This window comes from Sus scrofa, chromosome 15, assembly GCF_054392235.1.
Source record: "Sus scrofa isolate SSC_HxYL_T2T_F1_AM1 chromosome 15, Sscrofa_HxYL_maternal_Yorkshire_Landrace_v2.0, whole genome shotgun sequence".
NCBI classification, from domain to species: domain Eukaryota; kingdom Metazoa; phylum Chordata; class Mammalia; order Artiodactyla; family Suidae; genus Sus; species Sus scrofa.
The window spans coordinates 54,264,597-54,276,774 of record NC_139397.1 but is presented as its reverse complement, the minus strand read 5'-3'; the positions used below and the strand labels follow the sequence as shown (position 1 = coordinate 54,276,774).

Genomic DNA, 12,178 nt, shown 5'->3' with positions numbered 1-12,178 from the left:
TACTGATTTTACAAAATAAAAACAAGGATTGTAAGAGAGTACTATGATCAACTGTGTGTCAAACAACTGATAAACACCCCTAATCACTAGCAAAATATAAATCAAAGCCATCACTGAGATACCACTTTAGAATTAGGATTGATATTATTTAAAAATAAACAAAAGCAGGAGTTCCCATCGTGGAGCAGTGGTTAATGAATCCAACTAGGAACCATGAGGTTGCGGGATCAATCCCTGGCCTTGCTCAGTGGGTTAAGGATCTAGTGTTGCCATGAGCTGTGGTGTAGGTTGCAGACGCGGCTTGGATCCCATGTTGCTGTGGCTCTGGCATGGGCTGGCGGCTACAGCTCCAATTAGACCTCTAGCCTGGGAACCTCCATATGCCGCGGGAGCGGCCCAAGAAATGGCAAAAAGACAAAAATTAATTAATTAATTAATTAAACAAAAGCAAAATCCAGAAAATAGGTACCAAGTGTTGGCAAGGATATGGAGAAAATTGAACCCTTGAGCACTACTGGTGGGAATGTAAATTGTGCTAATGTTATGGAAAATAGTATGGTGGTTCCTAAAGAAATTGATGAAAATACAATTATATTATCCAGCAAGTCCACTCCTGGGTTTATACCCAAAAGAAAACAGGGACTCAAACAGATACCTGTACGTGTGTGTACATATATATACACATATCTACGTGGTATTTTAAAAACACTCAACTTAGTTTTTCATAAGAACACATATTTGATTAAGAAAGACTCTGGTAAATCATATATATACACACACATATGTATATATATTCATGGTAGCATTATTTATTCATAATAGCCAAAAAAACAGAAGTAAACCAAGTTTTCATGAACAGATTAGAATATGATACATACATACAATGGAATAATATTAAGCCTTTAAAAGGAAATTCTGACCTAAACTATATGAATGAACCTTAAATATATTATGCTAAGTAAAAGAGGCCAGTCGTAACATAACAAATATTGTGTAATTCTGACACCTCATACCTAGAGTAGTCAATTTCATGGAGACAGACAGACAGTAGAACGGTGGTTTCTATGGGCTAGAAGGAGAGTTGAAATAGGAAGTTATTGTTTAGTGTCGGCAGATGAAAAAGTTCTGGAGATGGATGTAGTTGTTTAACAATAGCAATGCATTTAATACCACTGAACTCTATACTTAATGGTTATAATGGTAAATTGCATATTATGTACATATATTTCCACAATAAAACAAAAAAAGGAAAAAAGCATTTATATATATATATGAACACGTGTAATTTTATTTTGATTTCATTTTTTATTTCATTTGATTTTGATTTCATTTGATTTCACTTTGCTTTTTTTAGGTCCATATTCTTACAAAATTAATATTACATAAAAATAAAATGGGCATGTTGGAAATAGAGACACCTCCAGGAAAATCTTAATATTGCTGATTACTTGTTCACCAGCTCTGAGGCATTTTCATTATCATAATAAATTATATCATTATATAATTATCTGTAATTCTATCATACAACTAATTGTAACTAAATGAACATGTCCTAAGCAAGTACAATATGCTGGGGGTTGTATATAACAAAAATATATTTTGCTTTATTGGCTCTGTCTCTTTTCTAATTTTGGCAGGACTGTTTGTCTTCTTTGATGCCAAAAGAACTTCCTCTTAGAGGGTAAGCTTTACTTTAAACTTTTCCTCTCCTATACCTACTTTATGAATCTCAGAAGTTTTTAAAAATAGCCTAATGCCCTATTTAAAAAAAAAAATCAGGAAAAGTGCCATCACACTAATTCTTATCTCATTTATTAAAAAATACCCCAAGGTATTTATATTTATGGAACTCAAAACTGACGTCCTATTAGACTGTTTGAGATTACAGAAAGAGAGAAGCACAAAAGCTTGAAGGCAAATAGAGAGAGGTTCAAAAACATGTATAATGTATTTTCATGAGGGGAATCAAAGGATTACAGATTTAATCACATGCAGAACTTTAAAGTCTAATTATAGGAGTCCATCATCTGGAGCCAAAGGCCAGAAAACTAATTCTTCCTCATAAATGTAACTGAATTGAAGCTCATTTTGCTGAAGTGTCATCTGAGCTTCATGGAGCCCTGGTTGTTTCAGCCTTTTGCTTGATTTACTTTGTTGGCAAAATTCTGCTGTAATATAGAACAAATTTCAGAGCTCATCAATTAGAAATCCTTTAATGCATTTTCCAAAAGGAAGGACTTTTGACCTAAAGCAAATTCAATCAGTAAAATTACGTATATATTCAATAACCAGGTTAGACTGGTAAGCAAACATAACAGAGGGAAATGGAGTTCTTAAAAATATTCATAGAGCCCATATATAGAGAAGGGTATTTTTTCAGAAAATTAAAAAAAATTTTGGTTTGTGTTACAATAATGGAAAAATGAAAAAAAAAATGAATCAGCAATAAATTCAAAATTTAATCCACAAATTCATAAACAACAACGTCTACGTGAACACGTTTCATTTAACCAGAGAAAACATTAAACAGAAATATTTTTTTATATTTAGGTAAATGATTTGTGCATTGCTGAAAAATTGATTTAGTCACAAAACATGAAAGCAGACTAAGCTCCCCAAGGAATTCTCATTGTTCCTCAGTGAAGGATATACTAGTTTGACAGTGTGAAGAAATATACAAACTGACTTTAACCTTTGGCTTCTATAGTTTCTAGGTGTTTCAATAAAGTATTCCTGGTATGTTTTTTAAAAATGGGTATATCTCATAGGCTTACCTGACGCCTGATACATACTAGGTACCTAATAAGCATTTGTTCAATAAGTGAGTGTCTGAGGTGTTGTCATGACAGCATTTCAGTTACAGGTAAATGGGTAACTTGTTGCTCACTGGTGACAGTACCCTCATTAGTTCCTGAAAATAGAAATCATTTTTTCATCTGGGTCCACACTGTTCTCACACTGTAACAATCAACTACACAGCCAACAGTAAGACGTCTTGGTGGGAAGAGATGCCAGCAGGTTCCTGTTGTAAAGTGTGTGAGTTTCAGATTATTTTCCAACTAGTTCTAGAAATAATGACAGCTACGCAGTTCCTGCTAGCACCTGGGAAGTCTCAGAAGCTCCTGGAAAATGGTGAATTTTGGAAAGCTCCTTCCAGAAACTCCTTACATCCTATACATTTGCCTGAGAGTTACAGACACTCAGAGCTGAGAAGAATTTTTACCAGAAAAAGTTTTGATTATATTTTCTTATAACATGAATTTTCATTTTAGAAAAGAAGATAAAAGTTATCCATCATTATTATCTTATTAATGTTTAAAAAGTAATCACTATGTGACAAAAAAATTTGGATACTTTTTTTGAATGCCTTTTTGTGTATTTTTTTTTAACCTGATAATCAAATATATATACTTTTTACAAATATGATAAAAACGTGGGAAGAAAGTTTTGTTATAACTTAGAATAACCCTTGAGAGAAAAGACACATTGAATTAGCAGATTATTGGATGTGGTCTCGATTAATTATGATTTGTAGAGATCAAAGATAAGAAGAGTAGAGTAGTGCAGCATGAAACCAAGGTGGCCTCTGTGCTAATATACATGTTGCCTCAGGTGTATGGAAGGGATGTTAAGACCACACTGAGATAATTACTACAGACCTGTTTTCTGTTTTGTGAGTCCCTGAATTCCAGAATGATGAAAACAAATTCTAATACGAGAACATGTACTTTGGTTTTTACTTCGGTATCTATTTTTTTATTTCCCATGTTCTCATTCTTTGAAAGGGAAGATACAGTAGTTAATTAGATATCTAATAATCCCATTTGCTTAAGTCAATGCAGTGAACAATACAAAAGTGGTTATATTCAAATCTTTCACTATGTCTACTTCTCATTTTTTAATACAGACTTTATTTGATGCTATGTGGCATGGCATTTCATATGTTGAATCATTGGTTTGATTTCAGTTTCCCTTCTTCTATGCATTGGACCCTCTGTCCCCATAATAAGACTAAAATAAAGGAATAACCCTTTCTGAAGGAAAAATGAGTAAGATGCAGCAAATACCCCTCGAGAAAAGGACATGATTAAAAAATGGCAAAATAACTTTTATTTCACATTGATGGAGTTTTGTACACATCATGCCAAGGGCTGGGAAAATCCAGGACATTGTTTTGTTTTTGTTTTTTATTATGAAAGTCAAATTTACTTCTGTTCTATAATGTATGGTGGACTGCCTTCTAAAGATTGCTTCAGGCCTCCAACTTGAGTTAATGGCACCTTATAGACTAGTAGCTCTGGCCACTAATAAGGTTGAAAATTTTGCCTCAGTAAGAATTGATAAGGAGACAGTCCCTGAGACTACAGGGCTTTCAAAATGCCTCCAAAGTTGTGGTGTGGTACTGTACACCCCACAGGAAGAGGAATATTGCCTTGAGACATTTCATTTGGTTAAAAAGAAAAGATAAGCTTAGAAAATAAGGTGGCCTACTTACATAAAACAAATTAAAAACTGTTCACAAAAATGAGAAAAAAATAATGTCTAAATAATGTCAATAGAAATTAAATATATTTTCTAATAGAAAGAAAAATTGTCAATTTGGACCAAAGATAAGGTAAAAAAGAGAGGGTGATTTTAGTGATATATATTGTCAAGAAGGAGAAGTCTTCAGAAGGTAAGTGTTTTATAACCTCGGCCTTGATATAAGCATAAAATGAGGTTTTTTGATTTTTAGGGTCGCATATGCAGCATATGGAAGTTCCCAGGCTAGGAATCGTAGATGTAGCTGCAAGCCTACAGCACAGCTCACAGCAATGCCAGATCCTTAACTCACTGAGTGAGGCCAGAGATAGAACCCACATCCTCATGGATACTAGTTTGATTTGTTTCTGCTGCACCATAATGGGAACTCCCATAAAGTGAGTTTAAAAAAAAAATTATATCAACTGTAGCTTACTAGGCAACTCTCTTTATCTGGGTCCAGGACTAAAAGTGTAATTAAAGTAATAACTATCCCATGTATTAATGAATAAATGAGATAATATGGGCTGAACCAGGTTTCAGTAATTATGGCCTAGGGCCAAATCAAGCCCTCTCTGTGTTTTTGTTTTTTGTTTTTTTGTTTTTTTAGTTTTTTTTTAATAAATAAAGTTATATTAGAAAGAGTCATGCTCACTTACTTGAATATGTTGTCTTGTCTATGGCAACTTTCATGATACAATGGTTGAATAGTCCCGACAAAGACTATATGCATAAGGCCCGCAAGTCTAAAATAAATACTATCTGGTACTTTACAGAAAAAAAACCTACAGCTCTCTGAGCCCTAAACTTAGAAAACATTCTTGAAGAAAGTGAGTCTTTGGAAATGTCATAAGTGCTCTTAGGAAAAAAGAGAAAGCTAAGATGTATTGAATATTGATGCTAAATCTTGGGAGGACATTCTTTCACATGTGCTTCTAAAATATATGAGCTGAGTATCATCAGTACAATAGGTACAAACAAAAATGCAAACCGGTACAAATGGGCAAACTGAGGGTCAGATTCTACACAATGTTGCCCATCCGGGGTCTATTCATACTGTTGTGGGCGTTGTATACTACACAAGTGCATCTCATTTAAGGAGGTGTCATTTGTCCACAGAACTAATTCATTTATATATTAATTACAAAAATTATCTGATGGAGATAATATATATGCTACAACAAAACCAGTATTTATGACAGCTGGAAGTAAAGCATATTGAGATAAGATGCCTTTATGCTGAACTCACATGAACATGCAATCTGGGCTATTGATAGTGATTCATAATATATTATACCACACTGAAATAAAAAATTAGCATATAAAGATGGAATGAGAAACCAGGTAAACAAAACATGAACAAAGATTTGAATTAGCAGCAAGCATGACATGTGTTTTGGGATTTTTTTCTCCCATAGTGAAATGGTATCAGAGCATCAAGATATAAATGAACATTGAGAAAATGAAAAGATAGCCTCATATTTTGCCACATAAAGTTGTTACCTATTCTTTATGGAGACTGCTTTTGTGAACACCCTGATTCTTGTGGTGCTATTAAAATGTAAATTTTGTAGCAATATTAATAACTGAGAGTTTCTGTGAAGTGTATGCCTCTCTCACAGAGAGCTAGTCTCTTTTTAAAGGAACAGACCTTGCTTGCATTTTAATATTTAGGATTATATGACTCAGTTTCAAATATATGGACATATGTGCTGTAAATAAAATTCTTTGGATATACACTTCCAAAATAAAGCCAATCTTGTTATACTGTTAGCTTTTGAGGTCACTGTGTTTTAATACTGGTAGTGTTTTCACAAATTCTAATAAAAAAATCTGGGCTATTTATATTAGTCTAATTCTAAAATATACATATATGTATATGCATATTACTAAAATGTTTTTGAACTGAATGCTTTGCTGTTTGGGATTTTTTCCTTCAATTAATTTAAAAATACTGTCATAGTGATAAACATATTTACTAATTAAATGTAAAAATAAATGTGATATGTTCTAGAAACAGGTACAATGTAGCACAAATGAAGGAAAATATTTAAACTGGAGAATTTCACAGTGGGATTCATATCTCAACTGACTATTAGAAAGCAGGTACAGCTTAGGCTAGTATAGCAGGAAAAAAGCAAGTGTATCTGGCAGAAAGCTGTTGGGAAGATAACTATAGAGAAATTCCCAGCAGACATTGGGGAAGATGAATCTTAGGGGAGTCAGCGCAGGGATGCACATTTGGTACCCATCTCTGTGAAGAAATCAAAAGCAATTGGGTGTACATATGATCACTAAGGATGACTGTGTTGAAAAGGAGAAACAAAAAAGTGCTGAATATTTGGGGATGCTCTAGAGTAACAAAAAGCTGACACGACAGCATGAGAAGAAGAACTATGAAAGCAGGTAGAAAGAGTAGATTGTGCAATGTTAGAGAAGTGTCAGCACTGTCAAGTACTCCAGAGAAGGAAAAGAAAAGGAGGGGTGTGAAAGGGTGATTGAATTTGTCCACTACAACATTAACAACAGCATCATTAGAAAAAGCAGTTTCAACGGAAGACCAGTGTACAGAGGGATGAAGTGCCACTGTCTTGAGAACCGAGGGCAGAGGCAACACATACATACCTGTCCCCTGATGGTTTGTAATAGGCTCAGAAACTAGGGTCTAGGGAAATGTTAAGAGTTCTTAACATTATCTTTTAGGTGTGTGTGTGTGTGTGTGTGTGTGTGCGTGCGTGCGTGCATGCGTGCTTTGTGTTTAATTTGGGGATGGGTGAAATCTGAACATCCTTCACTTGACTGAAATTAAAGATACAAGAGACCAAAGAGAACTTGATTATTGATTGTCAGAAAATATTTCTGAATATACATGCTTAGTTTGAATTACTAGAGGTCGAAAAAGCTAATAACTAAAACTAAGAGTGTATAGATCAAAATTTAAAAGAAAATGAAGAGTTCTTTAAAATATATCTGGTACCTAGAGTGAATACATTGAGTGCTATATACACAGTAATCACAGACACCGAGGATCATAGGATCGGTTCCCACTATGACCGACTGGACCTAGAATAGCTTGGTGTACAAGTTGGTTAATTTATTTTTCTGCTTGATGAATTCAGCATGATCTTACACAAATGTGTAAGTTAAATTAAAGCATTTTGAGACACATAAGAATCTACTTTACCTCTCAAAGACAAGAAGCTTTCCTTAGAACGAGCATCTTTTAAAATTGTCAGTATCTAAAAAGTCTCTAACTACCTCACCCAGTATTAAAAATGAGTTTCTGAGAGAGAGCTGGAGAAGGAAAAATTATCTTTGAACACAACTTGTATTATTTAGCAATGAAAAAATAATAAATTCAATACTCCTAGGCCTGGCCACTTCTGAAATATTTCACTGGAGTAAGGTAGTTTCCTCTTACTAGTAACATACTTCACACTTTAATTTCCTCTACAAATGTCCATCTTAGTCTGTAATTGGGTAACCTGTCCTCTTCTAACTCACACCACCTCATCTCTTAGAACAAACAAGCGTTATCAAATTTCTTGGCTTATCTTGCTTTTGAAAATGAGATCACTTTAATTCTAGGTCAAGGGAAATGCAGACTTTAAACCCAAAAAGGCTCACACTCTTTTGGCAGAGGAAGAACTCTTACACTTTTGTGTAAGACCAACAGAACAAATTCGTTCTCAATTATCTTGTGTTATTTTGTCTCTGTATTCTTTTGACAACAATCATTCAGCATCTGAATACTTCTGTGTGAATAGATCACTTCTTGAGGCAGTTACTCCTGTTTACAAAGGCAAAATTATGCAGAAAAAGATGTGAGCTTACACTGGCTCTCTCAGTTCTTCCCTTTGGCTAGCACTCTGATTAGTCTTAGCTCTGTACTGAAACATTTCATGTACTTCAGAGCCTATATCCAAATCTATTTTCTGATTTCAATAGTTCTTAATAAGTGTGTATTTGAAGACCTCTCAACTACGAGTGGTATTCCCCTTCTCACTCATATTGGCCCCCAAGTGTCTTTCTGCGTATCATCTGGCATGGTACCTCTTGAGAACACAAGAGGGAAAGAGATATGGAGATACTTCCACATTTTTTAATCATTCAAAAGAAATTTCCTTCCTTTTTCCATGCCATCACCTTTCAAAAGGTAAACAAAAAAACTGCCTGCAAATGTATATCAGCTCTGTACATGTAACCCTCTTTCATTCAAGACAGGATTTCCAAATGGCCAGCTCACATTTGCCATATTTTAGTTTAAGGCATATCAGTTTTATCATTGAATGACCCTTTAAATGAGATCAATTGGACTACTGTGATTCACACTGGACTGTTTAAGTCACATGCGTCACATTGATAGAATATGGGGGCAAAGAGGAGGTGCAAAGAGGAGGGAAAGGAAAGCCCCATGTCCCTCCACACTTTAGAATATGAAACAGCAGAGGAAAATTAACTAAAGCTTGAAGCTAGCTCAAATTGAAAATACAGTAGGATTATATCTTATATATCCTGTTTTTATGATTCACTGGGGCCTGTGAATTATCAGAGTATATGGTACATTTATGTCCATTGTGTAGAACATAGAGCATAATTTTATCATTTAAAACTGCACAAATTTATAGTTGTATGTCTTACTTTATGGCATATTTTCAGTCATGTCTATGATTTATTTGCTGCTTGGTCTACCATATAATGTCAAATTACATCATTGTTCCTATGAGGAAACATAAAACCTCTCTAACAATCTGCTTTACACTCAGGTTTCAAAGAATGCTGTTGTGGTGATAAGTAGGAACTTGCCACAGCAGTTTTATGAACTCTCCTTGGCATAGATTTATGGTTAAAGGATAAAATGCCCCTTGTGAATATTTAACAGTTTATGCAAAGCAAATCAAATTTTAAAATGTTGAGATACATACTATGTTTTAATCTTAACCTTTAAAACCCTGTTTTAAGACTACTCTCTGACATATATTTCTCTCAGTGCTCCTGGCCTGAGGGCAATTACTTTCCTAAAGATGCTGTCTTAGTCATTTGACACTTAAATATATCCTGCCTTGTACTGCATCTGTATGTCCCTGGCCCTTCTTTAGAATGCCATCAATCCAGTATTATTTACATAGAAGGACTACAGGTTATTAGACTGAATTAAAGAAAATGCATTATACTGCTTATAGAAAAGGCAATTCACCTCCTCCTTACATACACACACAATAATTATGGCTTCTTAAAACATAGTGACATAAGCTTCAATTTCTTCTGATTTCATAACATTTGCAGACATACAATAGAAAGTAAAATCACTGAGCAAAATAATGAACCTAACACCTGAGGTAAAAGTTTAAAAATATTAATAACCATGATCACTAAATATATTATTATGTCATGTTATTTATCATTACATAGAAAATTAAGGTATTTAGGTACAAAACTTCAGGTACAAAAACATGTATGAAATTACTTATTAAATTACTAAAATACTGTTAATGAAAATATTTATATTTAAGATATGTTTCATCCCAAAATCTTTTTTTTTGTGTGTGTCTTTTTTAGGGATACACACACACACAGCATATGGAGGTTCCCAGGCTAGGACTTGATTTGGAGCTGTAGCCCCTGGCCCATACCACAGCCACAACAATGCCAGATCCTTAACCCATGAAGCGAGGCCAGGGATCAAACCTGTTTCCTCATGGTTACTAGTCAGATGTGTTTCCACTGAGCCATGGTGGGAACTCCATCACCCCCAAAATCTTAAGGTATAACTGCAATTTCCAATTGCAAAGTTTTGTCAGCAAATGCTTAAAAATCTACCTTTCCTAATTTTATCTTACATGTAAAGAAAGTTAAAAAAGGAAAGCAAAGCAAGTCCAAAGTTACTAGAGTAGAAGAAACAATAAAGACCAGAGTGGAAATAAATAAAATCAAAACTAAAAAACTATCAAGAAAAGAAATGATAGTTGAAAAGAAAAAAAAAAAAAATTTAGCCAGACTCTTCAAGAGAAAAAGAGAGCAGGCCTAGTTAAATACTATTAGAAATGAAAGAGAGGAAGGTAACAAGCCACACTACCGAAATACAAAGGATTATAAGAGATTACCACATGCAATTTTGTGCAAACAAATTGGATAACCAAGAAGAAACAGATAAATTCCTAGTAACATACAATCTTTCAAGACTGAATGAGGAATACACAGAAAATCTTGGTGTCTTCATCAGTAACGAAATTGATTCAGTAATCCAAAAACTCCCAAAAAACAAAGTCCAGGACCAGACAATTTCACAGGGGAGTTCTACCAAAGATTTAAAGAGTCACACCTACTCTTCTCAAACTATTTCAAATAAGACGAAGAAAAGCTCCCAAACTCATTCTACAAAACCATCATTACCCTGATATCAAAACCAGACAAAGATACCACAAAAAAGTAAATGAGAGGCCACTAACTCTGATTAATTTACATGTAAAAATCTTCCACAAAATGTTAGAAAACCAAATTCAATAATACATTAAAAAGTATCATACAGCGTGATCAAGTGGGATTTATTTAAGGAATGCAAGGATGATTCAATATCTACAAATCAATCCATGTGATACACATTAACAAAATGAAGGATAAAAATCATATCATCTCCACAGATGCAGAAAGAGTATTAAATAAAATTCAACATAATTTATGACAAAAGTTCTCAACAATGTGAGTATAGAGGAGACATACCTTAATATAACAAAGGCCATATATGACTAACACACATCAAACATAATATGTTATGGCAAAAAACTGAAATCTTTTCCTCTAAGATCATAAATAAAAAAAGGATGCCCACTATCACAACTTTTAGTCAACACAGTATTGGAAATCCTAGCCACAGCAATCAGGTAGGAAATAGAGATAAAATTGGAAAGGAGGATTTTTGTTCTTCAGTCTTCCTTTCCAGACTAAGCAGGAGGCATCTCTCTCCCAGACTTCAGGCAATATTACAAAGCCACAGTAATCAAGATAGTATGGTACTGGTACCAAAACAGACAGATAGACCAATGGAACAGAATTAGAAAAGCAGAAATAAACCCCGACACCTATGGTCAATTAATCTTTGACAAGGGAGGCAAAAATATAAAATGGGGAAAAGAAAGTCTTTTCAGCAAGCATTGCTGGGAAACCTAGACAGCTGCATGTAAATCAATGAAACTAGAACACACCCTCACACTATGCACAAAAATAAACTCAAAATGGCTGATAGACTTAAATATAAGACAAGACACCATCAAACTCTGGAAGAGAACATAGGCCAAACATTCTCTGACATCAACCTTACAAATATTTTCTCAGCTCAGTCTCCCAAAGCAACAGAAATAAAAGCAAAATAATAAACCAATGGGACCTAATCAAACTGACAAGCTTTTGCACAGCAAAGGAAACCATAAAAAAAAAACAAAAAGACGTCTTACAGAATGGGAGAAAATAGTTTCAAATGATGCAACTGACAAGGGCCTAATCTCTAAAATATACAAACAACTTACATAGTTCAACAGCAAAAAACCCAACAACCCAATTGAAAGATGGGCAAAGGACCCGAATACACATTTTTCCAGGGAAGATATACAGAGGGACAATAAGCACTTGAAACAATGCTCAACATCCCTGATTATTAGAG

The 12,178-nt window shown here is 34.3% G+C and overlaps 1 long non-coding RNA gene across 3 annotated transcripts in view; it reads right to left on the bottom strand.

Annotated features, from left to right (window-relative positions):
* Positions 1 to 12,178, bottom strand: part of LOC110257172 (uncharacterized) — a 207,761-nt gene that overhangs the window by 36,064 nt on the left and 159,519 nt on the right. Inside the window, exon 9 of one of the 3 annotated variants that reach the window (XR_014829789.1) lies at positions 784 to 2,168. The exons of the other annotated variants lie outside the window; for them this stretch is intronic. This is a non-coding gene — a long non-coding RNA (uncharacterized LOC110257172). Of the gene's footprint in view, positions 1 to 783; positions 2,169 to 12,178 lie in introns of those variants that run through there. 3 annotated transcript variants of the gene reach the window in all.